The sequence below is a fragment of the Balaenoptera acutorostrata genome, chromosome 15, assembly GCF_949987535.1.
Source record: "Balaenoptera acutorostrata chromosome 15, mBalAcu1.1, whole genome shotgun sequence".
Taxonomy (NCBI): domain Eukaryota; kingdom Metazoa; phylum Chordata; class Mammalia; order Artiodactyla; family Balaenopteridae; genus Balaenoptera; species Balaenoptera acutorostrata.
This window is the reverse complement of record NC_080078.1, coordinates 5,556,340-5,578,184: the sequence shown is the minus strand read 5'-3', so window position 1 is coordinate 5,578,184 and position 21,845 is coordinate 5,556,340.

Genomic DNA, 21,845 nt, shown 5'->3' with positions numbered 1-21,845 from the left:
GTTTTTTTTTTTTTTCATTTCTTTATTGGAGTATAATTGCTTTACAATGTTGTGTTAGTTTCTGCTGTATAACAAAGTGAGTCAACTATATGTATACATATATCCCCATATTCCCTCTCTCTTGCATCTCCCTCCCACCCTCCCTATCCCACCCCTCTAGGTGGACACAAAGCACAGAGCTGATCTCCCTGTGCTATGCGGCTGCTTCCCACTAGCTATCTATTTTGCATTTGGTAGTGTATATATGTCCATGCCACTCTCTCACTTCATCCCAGCCTCCCCGTTCCCCACCGTGTCCTCAAGTCTGTTCTCTACATCTGCGTCTTTTTTCCTGCCCTGCCACTAGGTTCATCAGTACCATTTTTTTAGATTCCATATATATGCATTAGCATATGGTATTTGTTTTTCTCTTTCTGACTTACTTCACTCTGTATGACAGACTCTAGGTCCATCCACCTCACTACAAATAACTCAATCTCGTTCCTTTTTATGGCTGAGTAATATTCCATCGTATGTATTGGTTCTTTTTTTTTTTTTTTAAAGATTTATTTTTTTATTGATTAATTGATTGATTGATTGATTGCTATGTTGGGTCTTCGTTTCTGTGCTAGGGCCTTCTCTAGTTGTGGCAAGCGGGGGCCACTCCTCATCACGGTGCGTGGGCCTCTCACCATCGCGGCCCCTCCTGTTGCGGAGCACAGCTCCAGACGCGCAGGCTCAGTAATTGTGGCTCACGGGCCCAGCCGCTCTGCGGCATGTGGGATCATCCCAGACCAGGGCTCGAACCCGCGTCCCCTGCATTAGCAGGCAGACTCCCAACCACTGCGCCACCAGGGAAGCCCTTGGTTCGTTTTTTATTTGTTTTTCCTTTCGTTACCTGTGACTCAATTCCATGAAAAACCCTTGTTTAGTGGTCCAGGGAGGGGGCTGTGCAAGTCTTGTTGCCAGTGATTCACCAGAGGTGGACATTGCCCTCAGCGTGCCCAGCCTCCCTCTGGTCTGAAGCAGCACCCGCATTGCGGGCGTTTTCCTGTCTCCCAAAGGTATTCTCCTATACGTCGTCATCCATCCATATGGCAGGGAAGGACTGGGGGCTGGGTGTCAGCCGGGGGCCCTAGCTCTGGACCTCCCACTCCTCTATTTGGATGTATGTGGGTGCATGGATGGATGGATTTGGATGTATAGTCAAACCACCGTCACCCAGAACAATTCATAACTTCGTTCCTTTCACCAAATTGTAATGAGGACCCACAGTGGGCTGTGTTGGAGACAGCTGTCTTGGAGACACAGCTGAGAAGAGCCCAACAGTACCCTGCCCTCAGGGAGCCACAGGCAAAAACTCCAAACAAGTAACTGAGAAGATATTAGGTGTGAGCCACATGTGCATAAAAACAAGATTACGGGGCTTCCCTGGTGGCGCAGTGGTTGAGAATCTGCCTGCCAATGCAGGGGACACGGGTTCGAGCCCTGGTCTGGGAAGATCCCACATGCCGCGGAGCAACTAGGCCCGTGAGCCACAATTACTGAGCCTGCGCATCTGGAGCCTGTGCTCCGCAACAAGAGAGGCCGCGATAGTGAGAGGCCCACTCACCGCAATGAGGAGTGGCCCCCGCTCGCCGCAACTAGAGAAAGCCCTCGCACAGAAACGAAGACCCAACGCAGCCATAAATAAATAAACCCAAAGTTTAAAAAAAAAAAACAAAACAAGATTACGTCACAGAAAGTGAACCCACTTTAGGTAGGGTTGTCAGGGAAGGTCAACATTAAGACAGCATCCACCATGCAAGTAGAATGACTAAGGAGCCAATCATGCAAATGTCAAGGAGACGAACACTCCAGGTGGCGAGAGCCACCCATGCAAAGGTCCTGAGGCAAGAATGAGCTTGCTAAGTTTAGAGGACAGAGGAGGACCACTGCTGCTGGGACACGGAGACAGGTGCGGGGACAAGCCCAACTCCAGAAGGCAGGGGGCTGTTTTCTAAGATCATGCCCTGTCGCGTTGCCACAGGACAGGCCACTGCCCCTCCAAGCCCCATGCAGCCCAGGCAGGGAGTTTTGGACTCTGCCCACATGTCCCAGTCACTGGGCATCAGAATGCCCCAGAGTCCCACGCTGGGCAGACATTTTGGTTGGTTGATGAGGGTGGGACATGTCAAGTCCTTTGAGGCCCAGGCACATTTCTGCATGTCATAATCTGCAGGGACCACTGCCCACAAGCTCTTCCCCGTACTGTACGGAGACCCCATGGGTTAGGGGTTCTGCCCCTCCCCCCGTGGCCAGCTCATGGCAGCCCCAGCCTGGCCTCTCCGTCTCCCACCATCACCACCATAAGGGAAGCTGCAGTCAGTGAACCACCCTTTCAACATTTTAGGAGCACATTTCGGTCAACTCCACTCTTCAGCAAGGCTGGCAGATGAGACCTTCTGTCTCAATCAGATATCCTGGTTAATGGAGCACCACATCTGTACCTTACACGGATCTCCCTTTCTCAAAGAATTATAAAACAATCAAATGCATTTCGCACTAAAACCTCAGTGACCATAATGTAATCGGGTTCCAGTAAACAAAGTCTCGCCAAGAATTTCTGCTGCCTGAGGGTCCTAATTATGAGTATCAGTTACTATTTGTACCATAAATGTGCAGATCTGTTGGCTAATAGACGTTCCTGGTGGAGAAAATGCCATATCGACCATCTCTTATGATCTATCCTCTTTTCTGGCCTTGAGAATTTACACATACAGAGGAAGACCATTTTCTAGTTCCCACGAACACCTGTCTTAATGAGGATGTACGTCACCCTATTTACTTGCCCTCATTCCCTCCAAAGTTTGCACTCTCAATGCATGGCAGGCGTTTGCAGAACCTCCAAAATGCCTGTGCCCTCAGCTCAAGCAAGATCTTCAGCCACACGCCAGGAAGCTGAACGATGCCTGAAGACCAGCAGTCTCCTGCTGGTCCGTTCTGCCCTTGCCAGTCGACAAACTGGTACCAATTTCTGCCACCAGGCCCTGGCAATTAGACCCTGCTGAACTGCTATCTTAGGTGAATACAGCAAAGCTTTTTCAAAAGCCTGAATTAATCATGGAGAAAAGGGGTGTCATGCAATCCAAGATGATATTAATATCAGGAAAATGCAGTAAATTTCATTTTTATTAATCCATGTAAATTGATGTTCTCATTACCTATCACACTCGCAAATGATAAAAAGCAGGGGTAAAAGTGCCGGTTTTCCGTACAGGAGATCTTATCAACTGTACTGAGGATGTGATCATTATACTTACACATTTTTTTTTTAATTAATTAATTTATTTATTTATTGGCTGTGTTGGGTGTTCGTTTCTGTGCGAGGGCTTTCTCTAGTTGCGGCGAGCGGGGGCCACTCTTCATCGCGGTGCGCGGGCCTCTCACTGTCGCGGCCTCTCTTGTTGCGGAGCACAGGCTCCAGACGTGCAGGCTCAGTAGGTGTGGCTCACGGGCCTAGTTGCTCCGCGGCATGTGGGATCTTCCCAGACCAGGGCTCGAACCCGTGTCCCCTGCATTGGCAGGCAGACTCTCAACCACTGCGCCACCAGGGAAGCCCTACACGTTTTATAGAGTTGTTGTCTTAACAGCCAAAAGCGCTTTCGTTTAATATTAATAAAAACGATGTGTGGCTGAAAGTGGCTGGAAGCCACGTGGCCTGTGCATGAATGATGGCACTGCCCACTGCGCTGCTCTCTGGCCAACATCTCCCTGCCCAGAGGCCCAGCCTCCCGACAGAAGCTGAGGCGGGTTGCCATAATCCCAGCCCCTCTCATCTTTTCGCACAGCCTGAAATGAGGGTAAGTTGGGGAGAGTAGAAATCCAGTTCTACTTAGCCTAGGTCTAAAAAGACAAGAAGGTATTGGAAGATAATACATTCTTTCTGCCATTTCTGTAGTATCAGCCCCTCCACTGGAACCAACTATAACTGTGAATAGGATATAGAAATAGCCACGGAATAGCCAGCTACATGACATTAGCACCAAAGTAAATCATAGGAAAAATTGTGGGGCGGTGGAAAAGGACAGAGTCTCCACGGAGCCATCCCTGTGAACACGTAGAAGCCTCCTTGCAAACTCTGTTCTTGTGCCCATGTTACAGCATGCTCATTCAGCTATCAGCCAGGACACTTTTCCTCTCATCATAATAAAAAAACAACTAGTTGGGTAAATTTCCCCTTGGCAACCTCTTGTTCCGAAAGGTATAAGACTTTTTAAATGTGTGGGGATGGTTCCTCCGTGATACCCTGGAAGAGCCAGCCCTTGGCTCACCCCAGACAACATGCCCTATAAATAAAAATGAAAACCCCACACCGGTAATACAGAGCTGGGCTGGCTTCCTTGCTTGCCAGGCAGACAAACCTCTTGTTAGGAATGCCTCCCGGTACAAGCCAGGAAAGGAGTGGGAGATTAGAGCAGTGAAGGTTAGGGCGTGGAACCTGATGGATTTATTCACTGGCAGGGCAGCGATACAGAAACACGGAGGGATGATGAGGTTAAAGTCTCAGCCGCTGCCTGGGTTTGAGGAAGAAGACACTTGCAACACTGATCCTGCAGCAACCAGTCTTCCTCAGGAGAGGAAACATTTTGAAGACCCAGCAGCACCCCCAGAAGTGGCCCTGGAGGTGTGCAGAGTTGATGAATGGTTCGCTGTATTATTCACAGGAAGCCACATTTAAAGCTTATTTCAGCCGTGGCTAAACCCATCCAAATGTGTTACTCTGCACAAGGACCTCTAATCCATGGAGAGTCTAAACCCTCCAGTCAATTACCTGGATCACCTGGCCTTGGGCAGAAATAGTATTTGGGAATTGGTTGTTTTATTTGACACTAAGCAGGGTGCCCCCCGCATGACAGGCATTCAGTAATGTCTTTCATGAATGAAGGCTTGAGCCAATGAACCGACACAGGGACGCTCTGGCTTTCCCGGGGGTGAAGGATTGGCGCTCCAAGCAAAATGTGTGTGTACATAGTCAAAACTGCCTTGAAGAAACCCTCGCATGGGCCAGAGAGAACCAGGACAGATGTCACCCTGGCAAGGATTCATGGCCTCGTTCACAGGCTCTGTTGGGAGGTCTGTGTCATCTCTCAGAAGGGCCGGCTTTGCCACCCTGGCAGGACATGTCCCTCCCATGTCCCTGGCTGCACTCACATGGATGAAGCAGTGCGCCGGCTGGCGCTTGGGTGCCCAGCTGCACAAAGCAATCGGTTTCACTGCCCGAATCCACTCTGCTCAGCCGGGGGAATAAATGTACTTCCCACTTCAAGCTGGGGCCTCTGGTCCTGTGCGTTTCCATGTGTATTTTCCTATCCTGCCACCCACCCCTCTTATTTTTATGCCAAGCATGATGATTAAATTCTGGAATTTTAAACGAGTACGTGAGGCCATTGCAAGACAGAGCTGGCTGTTTGAGACCCCGACAGCTGTAAGCTTCCATCGTCCCAGAAATTGATTGGATTCCAGGCCCGGGGCACTGGACGCCTGTCCACACCGCATTCAGAGCCCACAGGCCGAGAGCTCCTCCCCGGCTCTGGAGAGGAGGGTGTGTGGGTGGTGTCAGGACGCCCCGGGCACTTCAAAGGAATGGTGGGAAATGATGCTTGCTATCAAAAGTTAAGCGTGTCTCACCAGATTAATAATGGAATGGTATTCAGTAATCCACCAATTTATATTAAAAACTCCAAAATGATATAAAATATGAAGACACGGAAAATGGTCACTCTGTGTTTCAGGCAAATCGAAGCAGCCAGGAGGGAACGTCCCTCCCTAAACCCCTACCTGTCAGCCACACGTGCATCCACAACACCCAAACCTCGTCTTGACCCCGTTTCCCTCCCAGCCCCCACCCCCATTCCTCTCCTCCCGCCTTCTCTTAAACCAGCCAGGCTTACACCCCGACTCCTCCGCTGTATTAACTTCCTGGGGCGACCGTAACAAAGCACCACAAACTGGGTCACTTAAAAGAACTTCAGCTCAGGAAGGCCAGAAATCCAGAATCAAGGTGTCAGCACTGTTCATTCCTCCCGGAAGCTCTGAAGGAGAATCTGGTCCAGGTCCCTCTTCCCTCTTCTGGTTGCTTCCAACAACCCTCGGTGACCCCATGTCACTCCAGTCTCTGCCTCTGTTGTCACGTGGCCCTCTTCCCTGTGTGTCTTCTCATTTTCTGCATCATGTAAGACACGCATCATTGGATTTAGGGTCCACCCTAAATCCAGGGTAATCTCATCTCAAGATCTTTACCTTAATTCCATCTGCAAAGACCCTTTTCCAAATGAGGTCACGTTCACAGGTACCAGGGACTATATTTTGGGGGGGGGTCACTGTTCAACCTGTGACATTCACCAGAACTGGAGTTGTCAAGGTTGCCAACGGCCCCAAGTTGCTGAATCTGATGTTGATTCTCCATCTGCAGCTCATCTGACCCCTTGACAGCACCCTTTTTCTTGGTACCCCTCCCCTCGGCCTCCAGGACCCTCCACACTCCCCATGGTTCTCCTCTTGCCTCCCTCTGCCCCTCATGCAACCTTCCTCATCTGGGGGAAGATCGCCACTCGAGCCTCCTCGTTGTTCAGATCAAATATCCTGGCAGTGGCATTGATTGCTCTTCCTCCGACACACCTAATCCAACAGGAAGTCCCGTGGGATCCATCTTCAGAAAAGACCCAGAATCCGACCATGTCTCACCACCCCCGTCTCCCATCTCTCCTTGGATACTGTACAAGCCTCCTAAGTGGTCTCCTTCTTTCTGCCCCCCAAAATCCATTCTCAACAGCAGCCACAGTGACCCTGTGAAATCATGCCAGCTCACGCCAGCTCTCTGCTCAAAATCCTCCAGTGGTGCCCGTTTCCCTGGGAGAAAAGCCAAGTCCTTGTAATGCTGACCAATCCCTCCCCAGTCTGGCCTCTGATTACTTTTCTTTTTCCTTCTCATCCTCCTCCATCCCCCGCCCCCATGCTGCTGCAAAACAGGGGCTCCTTCTGGTTCGAGAGTTCCCCCCAGCACTCTCCCACCTCTGGGCCTTTGCACTGGCTGTTCTCGATTCCTGGAAGGGTCTTTCCCTAGAGACCTAAGTGTCGCCCTCCCTCACCTCCTCCAAGTCTCTGCTCCATCTTCGCCTTCTCAGTGAGCATCCCCTGACCATTCTATGAAAATTACAAACTGCCCTCTGGCCCTCCTGATCTCTGTTGTCTCTCTCTTCCACTCAAACACACACTCCCAGGGAAGAGATCTTTACGTGTTGATCCCCAGTGGATGACAACGCCTGGAATACAGGAGGTGCTCACCAAGTGTTTGTCAAATAAACAAGTGGGGAGGAATGCCATTAAAAACAAAATGGTTTAATTGTAAACTATATCATATGCCAAAAAGTATATATCATCTTTATATATAGTTTAAAGAACAATACACACGCAAGTACCCACCACCCAGCTTAAAATAAAAATATGGCCCGTTCATGTGAGTCTCCTGTGTGTCCCTCCCCATCACAGCCCTCTCACTCCCCCCATTAATCACTATCCTTAATTTGTATTAATCATTCCTTTTCTTTAATGTTTTCCACGTGTGTATGTATCTCTAAACACATATTATAATACAATACTATCTACGATAAATTGCATATTCTCATGTTTAAAAAACATGTTTATATATGTAGAAGTGCTGACAGTTGTAGCCTGCAAATTATGGGTGACGTTTAATTTCATTCTTGTCCTTTTCTGTATTTTCCAAGCTTAGAGAATGAACATATATTACTTCTGCCGTCAGAAAACAATGAAATACATGCCTGCACATACCTAGATGGTCTCATTGTGAAACCGGAAGCATGCTTGTTTGCGAGGCAAACAAATATCATTTCTGCACTTAACATCCTTCTATGACTTACCCTCAAAAAAAGGTTCAGATTTGTTTAACGTGGTAGAGAAGCAAATATTGCTTAAATGAATCTCAGAAATGACGTGCCCCGAGTGGCTGACTGCGTGACCTGTGATGAAGCAGGGACCTTAAAAATCCTGCTCTCCAAAATGAGACCCCCTCCCCCATCTCCCAGGTTCAGCTCTGGGCTCAGCTTCCCGGAGCATCTGAAAGCTGCTGTTCTTTCTATGATTTGTCCGCGATGCGAGTCCTGGGTGGTCTCCAGTTTGATTACAGTGACTCACCTCTTCTATTATTAAGGACACAGGCAGTCCTGTATTTTTACTTCTTTGCTGCTGTCAGGGATACTTGCCCACTCAGAGTGAAGGGTTGTGTGGGGCGACAGGCTGGGAGGCTACACTGGGCCCCCCACGCTGTCCACCCTCTCCCCTGACGTGACCTTGGCGGTGCAGCCCCGGAGCCCCAGCTTCCTTCCCTTCAGCACGTAGACCGGGTCTAGAAGAACATCTGCCCTGTACATGCTTCTGTTTCCCATACTTTTCCTTTGCTTCTTTTTTCTTTCTCAGAGTGATGATGAGCTCGAGGTCACTGGGCCAAACTGCCTGGACCCCCATCCTGGCTCTGCCTCTTGGAGCTGGTGACCCAGTGTAGGCTCCCTGACCTCTCGGTGTCTCCGCTTTCCCGCCTGTGAAATGGACATAAAAAAATAAACCTAACGCAGAAAGCCGTGGGGAGAACTCACCCAGAGCAGCACCAGCACACAGCGAGCTCTCGGTAAATGTTGCCCTTTTCTCCCCTCTACTGTTTTAGAAGGTATACATTCTTTTTCTAGTATTTTAGCAGTAGCTCTTACATTTTTAACATTGATACTTAACCTAATAAGCCTGAAGTTAATTAGCATCCATCTCCAGGACCACGAAAGGCTGCCCTGGATCATCAAGTTGCAGGATGTGTAACACACCTTATACATCCTCATGTGCCTCCCTGGCTTTTCATGATGTATAATATTTTAGTTTCACTTTGTTTTTAAAAATCTTTGACATTAGTCTTTTGTTATTACATTAAATATTTATTTGGTAGTGAAGAGACTTTTGGATTTTCTCGGGGGGCTTCCCCTGCATTGGCAGCCGCCCTACAGGCCTCAAGATCCACTGGTCTCCCTGCCCTTCACTGCCCAACTATATACACACATGCACACGCACATGCGTGCCTACACACATGGACACACACATGTGCACACAAAGATGCCTACAAACACACAGGCACACAGACATGCACCTGCACTCATACACTTGCACACACAGGCACATGCAGACATATGGACATGTACATGGACACACATGCGTGTGTCTGCACACACTCATGTGCACACAGACATGCACGCGCAACATTGAGGCCTGGTCCCCTGAAGCACCGCCTCTCCTGGATCTCCCCAGTCTCTCCTCCCCTCCATCAGCATCCTGGGTCCCAGTTCCTCAGCATCTTGCTATCTCCTAGGATAAATCCATGGACCAGTGTCTCCCAGGGTGACGTCCTTGAATCACTGTGCCAGAATCACCTCGGGAGTTCAGATTGGAAGAGAATAAAGAGAAATAGCAATGAAATGCAATGTGTTCTGGGTAGGATCCTGGGACAGAAAAAGAATATTAAACGGGGGAATGCAAATAGAGTCTGTAGTTCAGCTATTGGTATTGTGGCCATGTTAATCCCCGAGTTTCATCACTGGATGACAGGTGAGATGGTAACTGTAGGGGGAGCTGGGTAAGGGGTATATGGGAACTCTCTGTTCTATTTTTGCAGCTTTTCTGTAAGTTTCAAACTAACTCAAAATAAAAAGTGAAAAAAATTATCCTGGGAGTTTTAAAAAATATATATTTCTGGACCCACTGCAGACCTGGACTCAGGAGCTCTGGGCGTGGGCTGTAGGTAGTAATATATATATATATTTTTTAGGCTGCGGTCCCCAGCCTTTTTGGCACCAGGGACCCGTTTCATAGAAGACAGTTTTTCCACGGACGGGGGTGGGTGGGGGATGGTTCAGGCCGTAATGCGAGCAACGGGGAGCGGCAGGTGAAGCTTCGCTCACTCGCCCACCGCTCACCTCCCACTGTGCAGCCCGGTTCCGAACAGGCCGTGGACCGGTACCGGTCCACAGCCCGGGAGTTGGGACCCCTGTTTTAGACTGTATCTCCAAATAGTCATATTCTGAAGTACTAGGGGTTAGGACTTCAACAAATGAATTTGGGGAGATGGGACACAGTGAAGTCCATAATGATCAGGCCCCTGCAGACCCCCTGGCAGTTCCCCAGGGCACACGGGTCCCACTCTGGGCACAGTCCCAGAGCAGCAGCACCCCCAGAACCACGCAGGCTGTGCAGAGGGGCGGCCACACGGAACACCCACGTCCACTCCCCGGCCCCCACCCTGGTAGGGGTTGACAGTGGCAGGAAGAGCCATCCATGGGCCAGCCTCGCCCTGGGCACCTAGGAAGGGCCAGCCAAGGGCCAGGAGCAGAGAAGAAGATGGGAGAGGGTGGAAGGAAGGAGGCCACAGGCACTGGGAGCTGGGCTAGCGGCTGCTCTCTCCAGGAAGCTACACGATTAACAAGCATTCAGGGGACACTTCCATTCTGTGAGAGCTGAGGACCACACGTGCTCACCCAGAGGGCCAACCAGAGCTGAGTGCACTAGGCCAGCACTGGCCAAGAGAACTTTCTATGATGATGGAAGCGTTCTGTATCTGTGCTGCCCGATACTGTGGCTGTTGAGGACTTGAATGTGCTGATTTGACTGAGGGACTGAATTTTAACTTTAATTTTAATATAAAGAGCCACATGTGGCCGGTGGCTGGTGACCGACATGCAGCACTCGGCCCCGGCCCCTTCCTCCGCTGTGTACAAACTACAGCCTAACCTTTATTTTTTATTTTTTAGATTTATTTAATTTATTTATTTATTGTATTTTTTGGCTGCGTTGGGTCTTCGTTGCTGCACATGGGCTTTCTCTAGTTGCAGCGAGCGGGGGCTGCTCTTCATTGTGGTGTGAGGGCTTCTCATTGCAGTGGCTTCTCTTGTTGCAGAGCAAAGGCTCTAGGCACATAGGCTTCAGTAGTTGTGGCATGCGGGCTTCAGTAGTTGTGGCTCGCGGGCTCTAGAGTGCAGGCTCAGTAGTTGTGGAGCACGGGCTTAGTTGGTCAGCGGCATGTGGGATCTTCCCGGACCAAGGCTTGAACCCGTGTCCCCTGCACTGGCAGGCAGATTCTTAACCACTGTGCCACCAGGGAAGCCCCAGCCTAACATTTTAACCTCAGCCTTCAACACCCAAACGCAGAGTGGTGACCTGGACCAGGCAGGCCACGGGGCCTTTGGTTAGAGGGAGAGACTTGCAGGCACTTACTGAAACGTGCCTCCCTCCCCAGCCATCAGGATGGATGGCAAAAAGGAGTCTTCTGTGAGTAGCTGTCCAAACTCAAACAGGCCATAGACGCATTGCAGGTTGAGGCTCCGGGATCCAAACACCCAGGCCCTTTGGGATCAGGTAGGAACATTTTACTCCCCTTCTACGGCCGACAGCCACAGCACTGGGTCCCTGCTACTCTGAACCCAGACTGGAATTCACATCCAAGTGGAGCTGCTCTAGAGAGGGCAGCCCAGGGCTACATGAATAATGGATGAGCCACGCTGCCTGCTCTGAGAGACCTCTCTCCCTTCCAGGATCCCGGAACCCTGAAGGAGGGGACACCCTCCGTTCTCATCCACGGCAGGGCTGGGCCAGGCCAGAGCCTGAGAGGGGTCGTCTGGGCAGGGTTTGTCCCAGCCCCAGCACAGACCTCCGCCCTCCAGGATTGGACAGCAGAAGGGCCTCCCCTGCCCTCCCCATCGGCTGCATCTGGGATTTGGGATTCAGGAGCCCCATGACTGGCCCCGAAGATGGCTTCCCACCCCCCTGGAAGGTGCAAGCTAGCTGGAACCATCCAAATCCCCTACGGGGGCAACAAAGAGACCAGGAAAGCAGCAGGGGGCCTGGGCTGGGAGCCAGGAGGGCAGAGACCACCCCCAGGCTGGGAGTCCTTGGTGGGAGCTGGGACTCACCACACTGGCCTGTCCCCTTTACTAAGAGTGGTGGTGACATCTTTGGTTAGAGAGCCTGTAGTCTAGAGAGGACAGTCTGAGAAGGACTGGGACATACAGTAGTGTCTTAGAGCAGACCTGAGATGAGGTGACCCCAGACCCCAGGAAGCACCCACCCAGGGGGTGGGAGTGAGGCAGGGCAGGTGTTTTGGACTGAATTGTGTCCCCCTCAAAATTCATAGGTGGAAGCCCTAACCCCCAATGTGACTGTGTTTGGAGACAGGGCCTTTGGGGAGGTAATTAAGGTTAAGTGAGGTCATAAGGTGAGGCCCTAATCTTACAGGACTGGTGTCTTTATGTTATGGAGTCCAAGCTCATTACTCACCACACGACAGACCAATAAATCAAGAGACTAGTTTTTGGGGCAAGGAATAGCAACTTTATACAGAAAACCAGCAGACCAAGAAGATGATGGACTAGTGTCCCAAAGAACCATTTTACCCAAGTTAGAATTCAGGCTTCTTTTATGCTAAAAGGAGAGTGGGTGTGGCTGGTCGTTGCACACTTCTTGGTGCCAGAATCCTTTGTTCCTGCAGCTGTCCAGAGAGGTCAGGTCACAGTATTACTGTAAACCTCCAACAAGACAAATGTTATTCTCTGTTCTGCAACTTTTTATCTCTGTATGAATGGAAAAGTGCTATACCTTGAGAATGTATATTTCAGGCTATAGGCATCTGGTAGCAAAAGGTTAAAGTAAAAAGAAACAGATCCAATGTGGAGTCAGATTTGTTCTTCCCTAGTACACTTATAATAACTCTCCCCGCCAGCAGCACCCTTAGCACAGAGAAGAGGCCATGTGAGGACACAGTGAGAAGGCAGCTGTCTGCAAGCCAGAAAGAGAGGCCTCACCAGACACCAACCCTGCTGACAACTTGATCTCAGACTCCCAGACTCCAGAACTGTGAGTACATAAATTTCTGTTGCTTAAGCCACTTAGTCTGTGGTGTTTGCTGTCAAGCCAGTTGCCCCTGTGGGCAGTGGAGGTTGACCTACTGAAGAACTCTCTGGAATGTGGCACAGGCCAGAGTCACCCACCTGAGAGGACAGGGGAAGTTCAGGCATTTATCCTCTAACTCCTGGCGGTCGCTGGGTGAGGGTGACTCTCAGGAGGCGATAATGCCCAGCTATGAGCAGCTTCAGGGAAAGCCTTCAGGCGGGCAGGGAAGTGCAGATGCTGGCAGCTGGCTATCAGGCTGGAGTCCACTGAGAAGTATATCCCAGGGGATCTGGGCAGGCTCTGCCCAGCAAAATCTGCCTCTGGCAGCCTAGTCAACTTGGGAGCCTGGTGAGAATCACGATGCACAAATGGCCTGGCTGAGAGAGGCTAACAAGGAGGCTGAGTTACTGGGGGGTGAGGCACCCAGGCTCTAGCAACAGTGGGAAGCTGTTAGGAGCTCAGGGCAGAGGGACCAAGTGATGGGAGCCCAGAGGGCGGGGAGCTGTAGGGGCACTGCCAGGCAGGAGGAGAATGCCGGAGGCACAGCCAGGCGGGGTGGCGGGGCGATAAATACCCCAACCTCTCCTCCCACGTTGGCTTAGACAACAGAGTGGATGAACCATGGCAGTGGCGTGCTGGTAAATGTTTAACAACCGGCTCTCTGGTATAGGGGAGCCCTGATGTGTAGCATCTGTCAATTTCTGCGATGAATATACTTCCACCAAGGCCTATTAAACGCTGCAAAAAGGTTGGTGCAAACTGTCCTGAGTCTTCTTAGATTCTGTATGTGTCTATTTGGCATCTATTAATCATGGGGCCAAACTAATAGTCAAATTGTTTACACCGCCCCTGTGGTCTAGCTTTCACGGGCATGCGAAAATCATATTACAAACCTTCTAACAATCCCAAGTCCAGACCCCCCACCATCTCCTTTATCTAACTCTCACCCACCAACCCAGTACTTCCTCTGCCCTAAATCACCAGACGTCTAGAGACCACCTTGTAGCTCAGACCCTGCTGCCATTATTCAAACTAGCCAATCCTAGGCTGTTCCCCGGCCCTGCCTTTCCTCCGAGGATCGCAATGAAGGACGTGGCCTGTGCTTTCCCCTTCCTCTTGCTTCTGCGTCCTGACTCTGGTGCTTTCCCATCGGGCCCTGCATGGATGTGTGCCTCTGTTTCCAGGGGAACGGTGAGTAACAATAAACTTCCTTTTAATGGCATTATCCTCACCCTGTTGTCACTCAGTCACCTTTATAATTTAAGACCCGGCACAGGTCACAGACCCACGGGACAGCGAGGTCACAGAAGCCAAGAAAGCAAAGAAAAGACTTTTCAGAAAGGAGGTAACGGCCAAGCGTGCTGGACGCTGCCAAGAGCACAGCGAGGTGACCGGAAACGTCCGTTCATTCTGGACATCCAGAGCTCGGAGGTGACTTTGTCGTGAGTGATTTCGGCGGGGGCAGCAGACGGCGGGCGTGGAGAGGCATGGATTGAGCGAGGGCAGGGAGCTGATCGAGAGTCTGTGCTCTGACAGGGAGCCCAGAAACAGGGCCGAGCTGGAAGGAGAGGGGAGGTCAAGGCAGGGTTGTGTAAGCTGGGAGATGCTTATGCACATTTGCAAGCTGGCAGGAAGAGCCTGGGAGGGAGGGCGGGGTTGCAGGTCCCCCTTCAGTGCCTTCCCACACAGTCTGTGCTGATGCTCCCCTGAAGACCATGAATAAATGATTAAAGATCGACATCGATCCACAGACCTGAGGCCCATTTTATTTCTGACTCCTGTCTTTTCCAGTGGTTGCTCTGAATGGATATTAAGAAGGCAACCCCTGGACCCTAATAAAAATAGCAGCCTCCCTGCACTTGTGAAACTCTTGAAACCCATTTCCCAACGTCCTTTTCCAGCTGGTGGCTCTTCTCACCCTGGCCATGGCCCATTTGCAGAGAAGGGTGGGGCAGTGGCCTGTCCCCACTGCTGCCCTAATTCTGGCTGGCAGGAGCTGGTGGGAGGCGGGGAGAGGGATCGCAGAAGGATGGGGCTAGATGGAGAGATCGTCTGTAACAGCCAGAGATCCTTTGTCTCGAGGAAATTCGGACACTTTTGACAAGAGGCTTTTTTCTTTTTTTTTCAGGGTATGTCTTCGAGAAGGTTTCTCTTCAAAAGACCAGGGCACGTCTGAGGCATTCTCTTTACCCCCGGCACTACAAGGCCATAAATTTCCCTCCCTAATCTCCGCTCCTGCTCTGTGAGTTACAGCAGCTCCTGGGTCATTTATTATTCATCATTATCACAGTGACACATCCAGCCATCTAATTCATTGTCTCCCAGCACTGACTTCATCTCCTTCCTTGAATGCTCACCCGGCTGGAATTTCTTCTGACAAACTCCTGGCTCCACTCTGGCATTATCTTCCCCCAAACAGGCACGATCCTTTTAGAACTTTGTTGGCGATCTCTTAAAAGAGCCCTTCAGAAACAGTCGGGGCCTCAGTGTGTCACGGATCACTTAGCACTTAGGGAGGACAAATGAGGACTCAGCGTGACTGCCTGTTCTCGCCGTACTGCCAAGGAAGTTCAAGGTGCCACCTCCGCGGTCTCCCCGGGGCCAGGGAAGGCATCCAACATGTCCCCTGGCTCATAAGTGACCCCACTGACTGCCGCATCCATGGACTGTCTGGGGAGGGTGGAGGAGGAAGCCAGCGTCCTGGATTCCCACAGGTGGGCTGGGAAGGGCTGTGTGTTCTCAGACCCCCTCCTGTCGCCCCACAGCTGGTTCCCACCCAAGTGATGCCTCCTACTTGATGCCCGGAGGGACCCCTTCTGGGGACCCCAAACTTCACCCCATCAAAACCTGCCCTCCCTATTTATTTCTTTTCCTTTTAGGGACCTGCCTCTGCTCGCTGACCTAAGGCAACGCTGTCCTATTGAACATTCTGCGATGATGGAGGATGATATTCTCTATCTGCGCCATCCAATATGGTAGCCACTGGCCACGTGAGGCTCTTGAGCACTTGCCATGTGGCTCATGCAATCGAGAACTGCATTCTTAATCTCATTTAATTTTAAGTTAACATTAAATAGCCACACATGGCCAGTGGTGACCAGCTGGAGAGGCAGGTCTAAGGGGAAGGGGGGACTTATCTGTTCATCCAGCACATTGACTCTCCTGGAAAACAGTCTGACTAACACCCACCAAGTTCCTGCCACATGCTGGGCTTTGGGCTGGGTGTGTTCTGTTCATTGTCTCACTTCATTGTCATGACAACCAGGTGAGGTAGGTACCATTATATCCCATTTTACAGATGATAAGACTGAAGCTCGGGGAAGGTAAGCCAAGTGGCTAAGAAGGGATTCAGAGGTTGGCAGTCCAAGAGGGAGTCTAGGGGAATATGGGCAGGCTTTCTCCACCACGCGGGGTCCCTGTGATAGGCTGGGCTCCCAGACTGTCTCACCTCGCTGGGTCTCCTGAGGAAGGTGTTGCCGGGCTGTCCAGTGTCCTTCCTCCACACCTCTGTGTGGTTAGGAATAATGCTGCTCTTTTTCTGGGTAACTGAAACTTGACACTCCCCCCAGGACAGGACCATCAGCCTCAGGTGGAGGTCCTGCTTCACTCTGTCTCCTCTGAGCCTCAAACGAAAGGAAATGTTGCCGCAGACGGATTTAGGTTAGACACGAAGGCTGCTTTCCAGAGCACTGGAATGAGCTCCGAGGGAGATTACAGATGCTCCATCTTTGAAGAACCTTAAAAGCAGCACAGATTTCTCTCTGGGAACATTAGGATATGGTTCTGTCCAGAGACTATGACAGATGACCCCAAATGGTCCCTTGGAACCTATAACTTTTTCTATGAAAATTGTTATCCTTCATTAAAATCACTCTGTACATTACATGGGGAAAGGCAATATAACATTTAGCAAGATTTACAGAAATAAATCTGGGACTAATGGGGTGCCTTCTCTCATAGACCGATTCTCCGAGGATTCATCTCTTCTTTGCTAAACCTTGGTTTCCGGTCCTCTTCTCAGGAAGCATCTGTTCCTTCCTCCCATTGCTATGTGTGTCTTCCCCACGCTGGTACCAGCCTCTCTGAGGCTTACAGTAAGAAGCTTTTCCAGCAAATGGAGCTGTTTGGACTAATGGTCTGTCCTTCCTGCACTGGCCAGAACATTCTCTGTTCCTGAGTCCTGGACTCTCCTCCTCAGAGGAAGTTGCTTGCGGCTTCCTTTCCTTCCTTTCCCTAAAACAGAACAAAACTTCCATCACTCTCATCCTCTCTTCCAACTTATTGGGGGGGGGGGGCGCATGCAGCTCCTCAGGGAGCTGCCAGGTCACCAGCATGCAAGTCTAGAGGCACCTTACTTTTTCTTATCAATTCCTTTTCCTCTTTGTTGTTTAACCACTGCTACTTCTATACCTCTAACATCAGGCTATCATTGCTTTTTCCTCGATCTTGCTAACTGGATGAAAAGCAGAGATACATCATTTTAGCAGGATCCCACAGATTCCCACTGCATGCAGATGTGAAAAGTGTAGCCTCTTTATTCCTCTATAAATATTCTCTATAAGGTAATCAGATCTTCCCCCCAGACCCCCTTGTAGATGGAGGAAGGGGAGGGGAGAGGAGAAAACAAAATTTAGTCCAATTTTGTAAACACGGCATCCTTCCATAATCTAAATAGTCTCTGTAGTCTCTTCAGGGTTTCTCTGTCCTCGGTTTCCCCGAAGTCCCCCCCACCCTTCAAGGTGGTATCTGGCTAATGTGGATGGTGGGTAGTCTTATGACCTTGTAGCCCCAGGGGAAAGGGGCCCTGGACTCTGTCGCATCCTCAGATGAACGTGTGGCCAGTGTCTGCTAAGAAGAACTGGCTACGTAATTCTCAGGGCTCAGAGCCAAAGGAAAATGTGGGGTACTTGGTTCAAACACTGCTACGAATGTCAAGATGGTGACAGCAGAGCATTAAACCAAGCACATGCCCTTCTGAGCACAGGCCCTGTGGACTGCACAGGCCACACGCCCACAAAGCTGGCCCTGCTCCCAGGGTCTGTGTGCAGACCTGCCTCTTGTGAGGGCCCATCGCTGGGTGAAGGGGTGGGGGAGGTCTGTTCTCCTGGGGCCTGGTCAGAGCTGCAGTCGACCCTGACCTTTCTCGCCTCCGGGAGGGGTGCTGTGCCCCATCCCCGACCAGGGCCCAGGAGGTCAGGCCTGCAGCCCACATATGCCTGCCCACAGGTCCCAACCCCAGGTCAAGGCAGAAGTCCAGCTTCCTCATCCCTCTCAAGGGAATGTATTTCTGGTTCTACCCACATCACATAACAGGGGCACTTGGAGGAGGGGGCCTCAGGGCTTTCCCTCTTCCTACCAGCTGGGGCAGGGCTGCCTGGGAGGCCACCTCCCCCCTTCCCAGATCCTGAAAAGAAAGTGAAACAGAAGCCGCTGTGTACTGCCCCCACCCATGTGCACCTCCAGTGCAGGGAAAGGCGTGTATGAATGACACAGCTCAGCTCCCTATGCCCACACCCCTCTTCCTGCAAAAGCCACTGGGCTTGAAGGGGCAGATTTCCCTGATTCAGACCACCAGGCCTGCTTCTAGATCTACTAAAGGAGGAGCTGAAGTAATTTCCAGAATTCTTACCTGTCTTGACCTAATCTGTATCTTGCTGCAGACTTGAAAAATCCTATTTTGCACATCATATTAACTCTCCTCCTGTTTGCAGGGCTGCTGTAACGGCCTCAATGCCCTACCCTGCCTCCCAAGAGACTGAAACGGCTTTGTGTTCACATCCCAGGAGTCTTGAGCGGTCAGCAGACCAATTTCACGAAGTCAGGGGCCGGAAGGAGAGGGGGCGTGGCCCGTGGCACACACGCTATATGGAGACCTCCCTGCCTGTGTGGGTTCCCTGTGCTGGAGGCGGCAGGATGGGAGATTCAGAGGCTTCCCCTTCTCAGGTCCGATCTGAAAGAGGAACAGGTGTGAATCTAGCAAAGGTGAGTGGAGATGAGCAGGTGCACGGAAAGGGGGCTGGGGCACATGGTGAGGCGTGGGCAGGTACCTGCCCTGTCTTAAAGGAGCGGCCATCAGCTCCGGCTCACATCTGTCGCGGGGGAATGCCCGCCCACTAATGTTTTTATGGATTTTTATGTGTTTAATGTTGACAAATTATTCCAAATTTTTAAAAAATCATAAAACAATGTGGGTACATCAGGTCGGAACCAAACAAAGCATGTTTTCTGGCTGAATCTAACCACTAAAAGAATAGAAGGAAGGCTGGATTCTGGGAATTGGGGCATGGGGTTAGGCCATCAGGGCACATCTTACAGGGTTATAGTTGTATTCTGGGAGACATGTATTCTCACGATTTGGAAACTGTGACATGGTCTTAAACAAGGTAAAGGCACCTCCAGTTTTGCATCGTGAAGAGACCCCACTGGTTGGCACATGGAACCTGGGTTGAAGGGGAGAAAGTACCCTTGGGAAGGCCATTTAGGAGAGAGTTGATAAGGCAGGAGCAGTGAGCAAGGAGAGATATTTAGAAGGTAATATTGATGGGACTTAGAGATAGACAATCATTAAATAAGCCAATAGTTTATTCCCTGGCACAGTCCAAAACTATACATTAAAATCAACGCCAGAATTCATTGACATATACACACTACCAAATGTAAAATAGATAGCTAGTGGGAAACAGCTGCATAGCACAGGGAGATCAGCTCAGTGCTTTGTGACCACCGAGAGGGGTAGGATAGGGAGGGTAGGAAGGCAATGCAAGAGGGAGGGGGTATGGGGATATATATATACATATAGCTGATCCACTTTGTTATACAGCAGAAACTAACACACCACTGTAAAGCAATTAGACTCCAATAAAGATGTTAAAAAAAAATCAATGCCAGAATTGACAGGTATGTGGATCAACGGGAACTCTCATTCCTGGCTGATGGGAATGTACAATGTACACCCACCTTGAGAACAGTCTGACAGTTTCCTTAGAAAATTAAGGATACACTTGCCATATAACCCAGTCTTTTCACTCTTAGATGTTTACCCAAGAGAAATGAAATCTTGTGTCCACACAAAGTCTCATACACCTGTCCATAAGCAGCTTGATTCAAAATAGCCAAAGCTGGAAACAGTCAAAATGTCCATCAGTGAGTGAATGGATAAAGAAATTGTGGTATATCCATTCAGTGGAATACTACTCAGCAAGAAAAAGGAACAAACTGTTGATATATAACAGTGTGAATGACTCTCAAATCACTAAACTGAGTGGAAAAAAAATTCATACTGTATAACTTCATTTATATAAAATTCTTAAAAAATGCAAGGTAATCAAAAGATTGGTCAGTGGTTGCCTGGGGATAGGAAGGGGAAGGATGAATTACAAAGGAGCATGAGGAAACTTGGGGGGGAGCATGATGGAAATGTTTATCTTGAGTACAGTGATGGATAGATATATATATATGTCAAAGTGGATCAAATTGTACACTTTATGTAGGGTTTCACATACTTCAATTATACCCAAATAAAATTGGAAAAAAAAAATTAACTCAAGGAACTGGAATAAAACATTCCTAGAAGGGAGAGTCCCACCTCCACACTGGCCCTGCATTTCCATGTCTTTTAAGCCAACTCTAATTTTAGATAGAAAAGAAAAAGAAGGGGAAAAAAGACACCAAAGTGAGATATTGCTTTACAAAGGTGTTGGAAATACATTAAACACTAAGATGTTACCATAATAAATTAAACGAATAATTTCAGGTCTGTCTTGCCACATATTTTAAAATATTTAAAATTAGCAAGTGCAGAGAAAACTAATGTTGAGCCAATAATTTTAATGAATATATCCCATTATGTTCTAATGAGTGGCTTTTTTAGAATGGATTTTATTTTGGTAACAGAAGCTTTTATTTCCAAGTCTTCTTAAAGGAGCTTTCCTATTACATATTTTTTAAGTACAATTGGAAGAGAACAGTCAGTTTTAAATCATTATATTACAGTGTGACCACAGGGCAGAGGCTTGGCAGTTAGCCGATTCTTAGGTTGATTCCCAGCTCTGTTTCTTGTTTATTCTGAGGCCTTGGACAGTCCGTGTGCCTGCAGAGCCTCAGTTTTCCCATTTGTAACATGGAGATAATGACCCCTCACCTCCAGGTGGCACAACATGCTATAGTGTCTGAGCATGGATTTCTGCTCTATACAGGAGTAGCTGATAATTATTAGATTTTATACTCAGTCCTAAAACTGCTCTCTCCCAAAAGGATATTCAAAGCAAGAAAACTGTAATGCTCGCTCCCTCCATTCAAGTCTGAATGTTGATCATACAGTGAACTGGACCCTTCTGGATGCATCCTAAACCATTCTCGAAATAATCCCTCTTTTCGTTCCTCACCCGCCAGACAGCTGAGCTGAAACTTGACAAAACATGAGGCTAGTCCTCTTTTACAGCCAGACATTCATCTGCAGGCTCCTTGGCATACCAGTTCCTCCAAGTTATTTTATTATTTCCAAGAAACCGTAACTGAGCCTTTTTATATACCTTCTGTTGTCATAGGAGCGATCACACATAAAGCATGTCAACCAAATAGGAGAAAGTCATCTTTCGTCTAGTTTACTGTTTCCTTGAGACAGCCGCTCTCTGGATCTGGTCAGTTGGCAGCTTTGATGGGGTTATTGAACACGGCTTTTCAAATAAAGGAAACCTGGAGAATGTGGAAGGTCCTTTTTCGGTCAGTTCAGCCCAGGGTTTGGGGTGGAAGGAAGCTTCTCTCACCACGTGGGGGTCTGGTGGGCCCCATGCAGGCCTGCGGCTGGTCCTGGGCTCACGCAGCCAAGGTGCTGAGCTTGGCCCAGATGCCAAGCACGGAGACAGCTGTGCTGGTTCCCAGCCACCTTG